At 45.0% G+C, this 9,858-nt stretch overlaps 1 long non-coding RNA gene across 1 annotated transcript; it reads left to right on the top strand.

Moving 5' to 3' along the window:
* The first annotated feature begins 8,644 nt into the window (after positions 1-8,644).
* On the top strand, positions 8,645-9,439 carry LOC128112988 (uncharacterized). The gene is made up of 2 exons (XR_008219257.1): positions 8,645-8,753; positions 9,008-9,439. It is a non-coding gene; the product is annotated as an uncharacterized LOC128112988 (long non-coding RNA).
* The last annotated feature ends 419 nt before the right edge of the window (positions 9,440-9,858 follow it).

Raw genomic sequence — 9,858 nt, 5'->3', positions numbered from 1 at the left:
GGTGGCGCATGCCTTTAGTCCCAGCACTCAGGAGGCAGAGGCAGGCAGATCTCTGTGAGTTTGAGGTCAGCCGGTCTACAGAGTGAGTTCCAGGACAGACTCCAAAAAGCTACACAGAGAAACCCTGTCTCGAAACCAAAAAAAAAAAAAAGAAAAAAGAAAAAAGAAAAGTTTAAACAGTTGCTGACTATTCATGCAAAATTTAAAAAAAATACAAATGCTGTACATCTATGGACATACACATTTGTGATAGAATTTCAGCAGCATACATTATGAAAGATAAATTATCAAAACTAGAAGAGTAACTGAAGAGAAGAGAATAAGATCTGTAAGGCTAGTGTTGGGGCTTACACAACATATAACATTGTGGAGTGTACACACACACACAAATGTGTATGTGTGGCTTTTTGTTTGTTGGTTTTTAAGGCAGGTCTCACTGTGTAACTCTGCTGGCCTGGAACTAACTATATTGACTAGACTGGCCTTGGACTCACAAAGATTCACTTGCCCCTACCTCCCCAGTATGTATGTATGTTTTAATTCTGTACTGCATTTTTATTTCTTTTCTGTGGGTGTGGGTGGCCATATAACACAGCATACATGTAGAGGTTATAGGATAACTGTGGGTGTAGGGTGTCTCTTTCCACCACGTTGTGATTTGAATGAGTGATAAATGTCCCTCAGAACCTATGATATCTGATTTGAGAGTTTAACGACTCACACTATTTTTACTTCTCTCTTTTTGCTTCATGCTTGCTGTTCAGTGTGAGCCCTGAGCTGCTGCTTCAGCTGCTGTCTTAGTTACTTTTTCTATTGCTATGACACAGCACCATGACCAAGGCAACTTAGAGCAGGCAGGCAAGGAGCTGGAGCAGTACTGAGAGCTTGCATCCTGATCCACATGTATGAGGCAAAGAGAGCTAACTGGAAATGGTGTCAACTTTGAAATCTCGAAGCCCACCCCCAGTGACACACCTCCTCCAACAAGGCCACACCTTCTAATCCTTCCCAAATAGTTCTACCAAATAGGAACTAAGTATCCAACCATAGGGGTCTATGGGGGCTGTTCTCATTCAAACCACAACAGCTGTCATTCCTACTGCTTGCTAACATGCTTCCCCACCATGATGAATTCTTTTTTTTCATATTTTTTTTCTTAAGCTTTATTTACTTATTATGTATACAGTGTTCTGCCTGCATGTATGCCTGCAGGCCAGAAGAGGGCACCAGATCTCATTACAGATGGTTATGAGCCATCATGTGGTTGCTGGGAATTGAACTCAGGACCTCTGGAAGAGCAGCCAGTGCTCTTAACCTCTGAGCCATCTCTTTATCCCTCCATGATGAATTCTTATTCTCTGGACCCATAAGCTAAACAAACTCTTCCTTCTATAAGTTGCCTTGGTCATGGTGTTTTATCACAGTAATATAAAAGTAACTAATATACACCATGTGGGTTCCAGGGATCAAAGTCAGCTTGTCAGGCTTTGTGGCAGGTGCCTTTCCTGGTTGGTTTTTTAACTTGATACAAACTAAATTACCTGAAAAGAGGGAACCACAACTGAGAAAATGCCTCTGTAAGACTTGCTTATGAGTGAGCCTATGGGGCATTTTCCTGATTAGTGATTGATGTGGGAAGACTGAGGAGCCACCCAGCCCGTTGTGAATGGTACCAGTCCTGGACAGATGGTCTTGGGTAGTATATGACACCAGGCCATAAGAATCAAACCAATAGCCGGGCGGTGGTGGCGCACACCTTTAATCCCAGCACTCAGGAGGCAGAGGCAGGCGGATCTTTGTGAGTTTGAGGTCAGCCTGGTCTACAGAGTGAGATCCAGGAAAGGCACAAAGCTACACAGAGAAACCCTGTCTCAAAAAACCAAAAAAAAAAAAAAAAAAAAAAAAAGACTCAAACCAGTAAACATGGCCTCAACATCAGTTCTACTACCTTGAGTTCCCACTCTGAATTACCTGGATGATGGACTAAAAGCTGTAAGATGAAATCAATCCTTCCCTCCCTAAATTGCAAAAGGTCATGGTGTTCTAGCAAAACAATTAGAAGCCCTAACTTGTGTTTTGAGACAGTCTCATTATGTAGTTTGGCTGCCCAGGGGTCCTCTGCAAGTATATTAAATGTTCTTACCCACTGAGTCATTTCTCTAGCCCAACTGTCATATACCTTTTCTTTTTTAATTTTAGTTGTCTTGTTTTTTTTATGTTTGTTTGAGACAGGGTCTTACTATGTGCACCACTCTGGCCTAGAACTTTCTATATAAACCAGGCTGGCCTTGAACTTACAGAGATCCACCTGCTTCTGCCTCTTCAGTGTCAGAACTAAAGGTATACGCCACCATGTCTGCCTCTTATCTTGATTTGTTGTTTAGATTGATTGATTTATTGTGTATGTGTGTATGCAACTGTGTGAGTCAATGTGCACCAAGTGCATGCAGAAGCCCATATAATACTAACTTTAGTGGCTAAGAGAAGGATATCAGATGCCCTGGAACTGGGGTTACAGGTGGTTGTGAACCACCATGAGGGAGCTGAACCAGGATCCTCTGCAAGAGCAGGAAGCACTCTTAACTGCTGAACCGTCTGTCCAGTCTCTCCTACCACCCCTCCCTCTTTTTTGGTGGAGAGTTGCACTGGCCGCAAGACTGACAATTTTCCTGCTTTTGTCTTTCCAGTTCTGGTTTTACAGACATGAGCCACCACACCCACTCTCTCCTTGTTCTCTACCTTGATCCACTAAAATCATCAATTGCAGTAAAGCATATCCAAATACCCTTATTTAGAACTACAACAGCTGCTGGGCGATAGTGGCCCACGCCTTTAATCCCAGCACTTCGGAGGCAGAGGCAGGGGGATCTCTGTGAGTTCAAAGCTAGTCTGGTCTGCAAAGTGAGTTCCAGGATAGTCAGGGCTACACAAAGAAACCCTGTCTCAAGAAACCAAAAATAAATAAATAAAATAAAATTACACCAGTTTAAAAGGAGAATCTAATTCCCTACCACCGTCCTTTGGTTCAAAGTTTCATTGACCTTTCACTCTGTGGTCATTATCTGTCTTCTGACACTGCTCTATTTTCTTTATAAAGTGAACCACTATTTTAAATCATATTAATTCATGGGTTATGGGTATAACAGTCCTAACATCTGGTCCCTACTAGAAAATAAGTTTGATGAAGGCAGACTTTGTCTGAGTCTCTTTTGCCAAGAGCATTGATTCATAACAAGAATGAAACAAATCTCTTATAAATGAATGGATAAATGGATGCTTTTATTTTCACTTGAAGGAGGGAAGGCCTAAGGCATGGGTTCCATCTGGAGCTCAAAACAGATGTAAAGAGGGAGGAAGGGAGACAGCGAGGGAGAGGAAGGTCATTTCAGTAGTAAACATGGTGTAATGAAACATGAAGGCTGAAAATAACAAGGGGATCTACAAATACTACCCTTGGTGGCTAAGATCCACCAGAACTATGTGCTGGGCATTTCCAAGCATTCTTGTCAGATACTTTTAGGTTGGGGGGCACATCAGGGTTGCTCTCCCTCCAGGAGGCTCTTGCAGACCTATTTCTGGTATGAGATCATACACTATAGCCAGGGCTGATCCGTCTGTCAGCCAGGAGAGAAACATTCCATGTCTTCTGAGTTTGGGCTGAGTGTTACACGGCTAACGAGGCTTCAGAGTGAGTCATGCTAATGGCAGGACACTTGTGAGCGAAAGGAGCAGCTGCCGAAGCTGCTCTAGTCACGGTCCTTTTGAATTGTGTTGTTCAGTACTTTCTGGTGTAGTGATCCAAATAACCAGTCCTTCCTTCCAGTAACATATACTCCTTTTTTTTTCTTTTAAAGCTTGAATACACTTTCATTAGAGTTTAAATGAAAATCTGGGTGGCAGAGACAAGCTGACTCTATGAGTTCAAGGCCAGCCAGGTCTACAGAGTGAGTTCCAGGACACCCAATGCTACTACACAGAAAAACCCTGTCTTGAAAAACCAAAAATAGAAAAAGAAAGAGAGAGAGAGAGAGAGAGAGAGAGAAGGAAGGAAGGAAGGAAGGAAGGAAGGAAGGAAGGAAGGAAGGAAGGAAGGAAGGAAGAAGAAAAACTCCAGGTCAGGCAAGCAGCCCAGAGGAGGAAGACAGAGAAGAGAAAGAGGAAATACCTTAGAGTTTGAGTTAATCTGGTGTGGGCCAGCCACCTGGTGGACAAATACACATGGCACTGAGGAGAGTTTTAGAGAAAGAGAGATCCAGAGTATCAGGGAAAGCATACCTAAGAAAAATATTGAGCACAGTGGCACCAGCCTTCAGTCCCAGCACTTGGCAGACAGAGGGGGCAGAGGCAGCAGAGGCAGGTGGATCTCTGTGAGTTCAAGCCAGGCTAGGCTACATAGTGAGTTTTAGAACATCCAGCCAAAGGTACAAAGTGAGACCTTGTCTCAACAAAACAGAGGTCGGGAGGGGAGGGAAGGTACACTTTTCTGAGTCAGGACTTGGAAAGGTGGGCAGACAAAACAGAACCTCATGGTAATCGGGGTTTGCTGTGATGCTGTACAGAGAGCAGGAAAAACCTGTTTTTATTTTCTTGAGTCAGGGTCTTACTTATGTAGTACTGTTGTACTCGTTTCTCAAAACCCCCAGAAACTACCAAGGAGTCGGTTTCCAATGCAAGCACATAGGGGTCCTTTTATTGTCAGGTTCAAACCTGGGCCGCCAACCATCTGCTCCAGCACAGCAGATGGAGGGATATGGGGTGGCCCAGAGCTCAAGGGTTGGGGGGTTTTAAAGGAAAAAAAACCACAAAACGGGAATTACATGCCTTGGCGGTTTTGGGGATTGGGTAGAAGGGATATGGGGCAAGGTGATTTTTTTTTTAAACTATTGGTCTAGACTTTTGGCGCAAAACTACATTTGAAACTATTAGGTTAGACTTTTGGTGGAGGGACCACAACTTGCTGACAGCATTATCTGGATATCTTCAAGGGCCATAAATCGCAGGCAGAATGTCTGCAGGAGCATCTGGATCTTGTTAAACTTTACTGCCCTGTATCTGATCGAGTTGTCATGGCACATTCCTGAGATTCTTCCTGGAACTGAGTACAGCAGGTGGTCTAAGATAGTGGCCCTTCCCTAAGATGGAGCCAGTCAAGTCAAGTCTAGGCCTTCACAGTATAGGCTGGCCTTGAATTCAAGATCCTCCTGCCCTAGCCTCTCTCAGTGGTGCTAGAATTACAGATACAGATTACTTTTTTTTCTTCAGTGATAGGAATTGAACTCAGGACCTCGCACATGCTGTGCCCGACAGGCATCTTCCTCAGAGCAACATCCCCAGGCTGTCTTCAGCTTTTAAAGCAGTATAGCAAGATTTATTTGTTTTGTTGATAAACACTTCTAAAAACTAAACAACCCAAATTTTTGGAGACAAGGTTTCACTATGTAGCCCTGGCTAACCAGGAACTCGCTTTGTACACCAGACTGGCCTTGAGCTCACAGAGATCTGCCTGCCTTTGCCTTCTGAGTGCTGGATTAAGCCATGCCCATCCTAAATCAATTTTTTGTTTTGTTGCTGTTGTTTTTTTGGGATAGAGCCTCACTATGTGTCCTTGGCCAGCTGGAACTCGCTATGTCAACTAGGATGGCCTCAAAGTTATGGAGATCCACCAGCTTCTGCTTTCCAAGTGCTGGGATTGAAAGTGTGCACCAGCACACCCAGTTCAAAACCAATCTTTAATGAAACTGGACTCTTGCCTGCTCCACTTAATCCTTGCACAGCTGCACATTTTACATAGGAAAACAAGGCTTGAACAGCGCCCATACACTTCTTAGAACAGAGCAAGAGTCCACCCCTGACCCTGTATCACATTAGACAGGGTTTTGAAGCCCTACCTGTTTCTGAGGAGAGGCATGGTTCTTTGGTTTAGGATAAATAAGAAAATGGGCCTTTGATCCCAGCACTCGGGAGGCAGAAGTAGGGCGATCTCTATGAGTTCGAGGCCAGCCAGGGCTACACAGAGAAACCCTATCTCAAAAAAACAAAACCAACCAAACAAACAAACAAATAAATCAAACAAGCAAAAGAAAAAAATTTCAAAAAATCAAAAAGGAAAGAAAGAAGAAGGGAGGAATAAAAAGAGAGGGAGGGGAAAGGGGAAGGAGGAAAATACAATACTGGTAAAAAGAACAAGTGAATCTCACTCTTAGGTTCACTCAGAGACTCTGCATTCTTGTGCATCAGCAACTACTGTCAGAGAGAGCTACGTCAACACGGAAAGTCCAAGGACGAAAACATTCTTTCTTCCCAATGACAAACAGTTGGCAGTTTTGAAAGTTTTTAGCATCATAAAGACCCATTTTTAATCACTTTTGCTCAGAGATGGCTGCTCAGGAGGTAGTCGGACAGCGAAGGATAGAAATGGATAGATTGTAATGATTTTTTTCAAAGATGTATTCATTTTTATTTTATGTATATAAGTGTTTTGCCTGACTTTGTGTACACCATATGTATATAGTACCCAGTGAGGCCAGAAGAGGGTGTTGGATCCCCCAGGAACTGGAGTTACAGATGGTTGTGAGCCACCCATGTCACTAAGTGTGTATGTGGCTCACATGTGTAAGGATTATGTCCTTAATTACGTCACCAGCCTGCGACAGCATCCCAGCCTAAAAAGCGGTGTGCCCTCTGTGCATTCTTTTTGCCTCACTCCCTCCTTCCGTTCTCTTCCCTCCATGTGGTCTCTCTGTTTCTCCTCCCCGCCAATAAAGCTCTAGAAAGGTAACCATGGCTTGTGATTCTTCCAATCAGCACTCTCTGCCGGCATGGCCGCCACATGCCGAGTGCCACAGCGTAACCAACATTTGGTGCCGTTCAGACTCAGATAGACCACCAAGGACCTGCTATTACTGCTGCCACTTGACACCTCCTCCCCCATCCAGTGAGACTATGAGCATGCGCGCATCCTTCGCCTCCACTGGACCCCTATACAGCTACCACTACTGCTACCGACATGATTCTTCACCACAGTGAGTCTGCCGTTCTCATGGCTGTAGTCTGAGCTATATTCTTTGCGATGGACACCCCGGGGGTTGTCCTTGGGCTGTGCTGGCCACGGCAGGCACATTTTTGCTCCTGACGAGGGGGTCAATGCAGTCTAGGGTCCAACGGTGGACCAACTGCAGTGCAGCCGCAGCCCTTCCCATCCTTGGACAAAGAGGACGGGAACTTGAGCTGATTCATAGATCTCTCTCCACTCTTGGGGACGCCCGAGATTGGAGTCTGATCCCAGTTTGTTATTTTAATTTTTTGTTGTTCTCTCGGCTACAGCTATGGGACAAAGGGGCAGATACATTTACCACCTACATTGGCAGATAGGGACGGGTACCGGTAAACCTGGCCACATAACAGCGTCTCAGGAGCTTCTGCCAGCGAACGGGCAAATAAAAGAGTTACTTTATCCCCAAACTTTTTGCTAAAGCTCTCAACCCTTCTCCCTCCCCATTTCTGCCTCTGCCAAGTGCAACCTTTTCTGTCTGACTTCCGCTGGCAGTGGGCGGGCTCAAATGGGCGGGCTTGGGTGGTTTCTACAACTCTCGCCCTAACTCACCTTAACTCCACCCACTCCTTCTCAAACAGCCTTGAGAGACACAGACAGGTCTGGAAGCAGCTAAGATCCATACAATTAAGTTTACAGTAGTCAGGATGGCTCTTAAGCCAAAAATCAACTTATAGCCTCAGACAAGTCTTCCAAAAGGATTGGTTTATAGTCTGCCTACTGGCAGATCTTCCAAAAGCTGTCCTTAAGCCACCAATCATCAGGGAAAAAAAAAAATTCAGGACATGGAATAAAATCCATCTCTTGTTCTCCAGACCTCCCCGACTAAAACTTAAGCATCTGGAGAGCAAGGCTCCTGACCCCACAGGCAAGAGAGTCATCTGTGGCATTTAAGGTGTGCCAGGGAAGAGATAAAAGCCCGAAAACAAAATTGCCAAGTGCTGGTACTCGCTGACTCCCAAAAGCTGTTGGGTCCCTGTTTGAAGTGAGGAAAAGGCCACTGGCTAGCGAATGCCCTGCCAGGCCATCAACAGCCTTGTTAAAAGTGCTGCCTAGAAAGACAACCAGTCAGCTGACTGCCCCCAGGCGCCAAGACACATGGGTACATCAAGCTAAGACCTCCAGCAGACCTAGGCTTGGCTACAGACATGGCAGGGAACCCAGAGCGCAGCAGGGAAGCAATCTGTTTCTTTCCTTCTGGACACTGGAGCCACTGACATGGTCCTGGTTGTTATGGGATGTCACCTCTCCTTTCTCTATTGTCGGGTACAGAGGACAGCTTTACCCACCTCACCGGATTTTTTTTTTTTTTTTTTTTTTTTTTTGGTTTTTCGAGACAGGGTTTCTCTGTGTAGCTTTGCGCCTTTCCTGGAACTCGCTTTGGAGACCAGGCTGGCCTCGAACTCACAGAGATCCGCCTGGCTCTGCCTCCCGAGTGCTAGGATTAAAGGCGTGCGCCACCACCGCCCGGCTCCACCTCACCAGATTTAATTGCACTTTTAGAGTTACTGCCTGTGTTTCTCACGTGCATACAGACAGGGCCCTGATCTTTATCCCTAATTCCAAAAAAATAAGTTCTCATGCACCACAAGCTTTTCTCTTCCCAGTTCTCTCTTCTAACTCACTATTCAGCCAATGATACAGGACCACCACAGAACCGGAGTCCAGAGACCATCAACTAAGAAACTGTAACAGCTAAAAGGTATTTGCACCCCCCAGACCCAAAAGCATCTGGGCGCTACAAAAAAAGACTTTAATATAAACATCTATTACTGTGAGATACTTTTAACAATTGATCACCTGTCTCCTGGATGCCGAACTAGTAAAGGAAACAGGTGCTTTAAAATAATCTGTCTCTAATAAAGCTTAACATGTTTCAAAATCCATAGGGACAGGCTGGATCTACCTCAGATAAATGTCAACATAAAATAATAATGACTCTTTTCTCTCTCTAAGTTTTTTCTGTGTCACCAGCATCGTGTCAAACAGAAAGTTCCCAGCCACAGCCAAGAGGGATACATGTCTCCAGAGCAAATGGATGACAGCATCCCACAACGCCTGTCTACCTCGGAAGACTCCCCTTCTCCATTCCCCCAAGAGCCAACCGACGTCCAGAAGTCAGCTGGAAGCAGTTTTTGAGAGGAACAACACCCCTATTCCCATCTACCTGCTTTATATATATATATATTAAGCAAAAGTCTGGGATGTAAGGATTATGTCCTTAATTATGTCACCAGCCTGCGACGGCATCCCAGCCTAAAAAGCAGGTGTGCCCTCTGTGTGTTCTCTTTTCCACAGTCTCTCCTTCTGTACCCCCCACTCCGCGTGGTCCCCCTCTCTCTCCCTCTCTTTCTCTTTCTCTCTCCCAATAAAGCACTAGAAAGGTAACCATGGCTCGTGACTCTTCCCGGCACCGGTACTCTTATCTAGCACTTGTCATCCAGCACTCTCCTCTGCCGACATGGCCACTGCAGGTGGCGGCCATGCCACAAGCGCTGCAGTGTAACCAACAACATGCATAAAATAAAAATAAATAAAATCCTTTTTTAAAATGCCCTTGCTATAATCAAAAGGAAAAAAACAAGTAGAATAAGTCTTTTTTTTTTTTTGAGACAGGGTCTCTCTCTGTAGCCCTGGCTGTCCTGGAGCTCACTATGTAGACCAGGCTGTCCTCAAAATTCACCTGCCTCTGCCTCCTGAGTTCTGGAATTAAAGGCATGCGCCACCACACCTGGCTTAATAGCTGACCTTTTTCAATACTTTTAAAATGTACTTTGTTAATGTGGAGAAAGGCCAATAAAGCAAAG

Source organism: Peromyscus californicus, unplaced genomic scaffold (genome assembly GCF_007827085.1).
Source record: "Peromyscus californicus insignis strain IS unplaced genomic scaffold, ASM782708v3 Scaffold_17__1_contigs__length_78620276, whole genome shotgun sequence".
Classification (NCBI taxonomy): Eukaryota; Metazoa; Chordata; class Mammalia; order Rodentia; family Cricetidae; genus Peromyscus; species Peromyscus californicus.
Note: the sequence above shows the minus strand (reverse complement) of the source record. Positions and strands in the feature narration are given on the sequence as shown.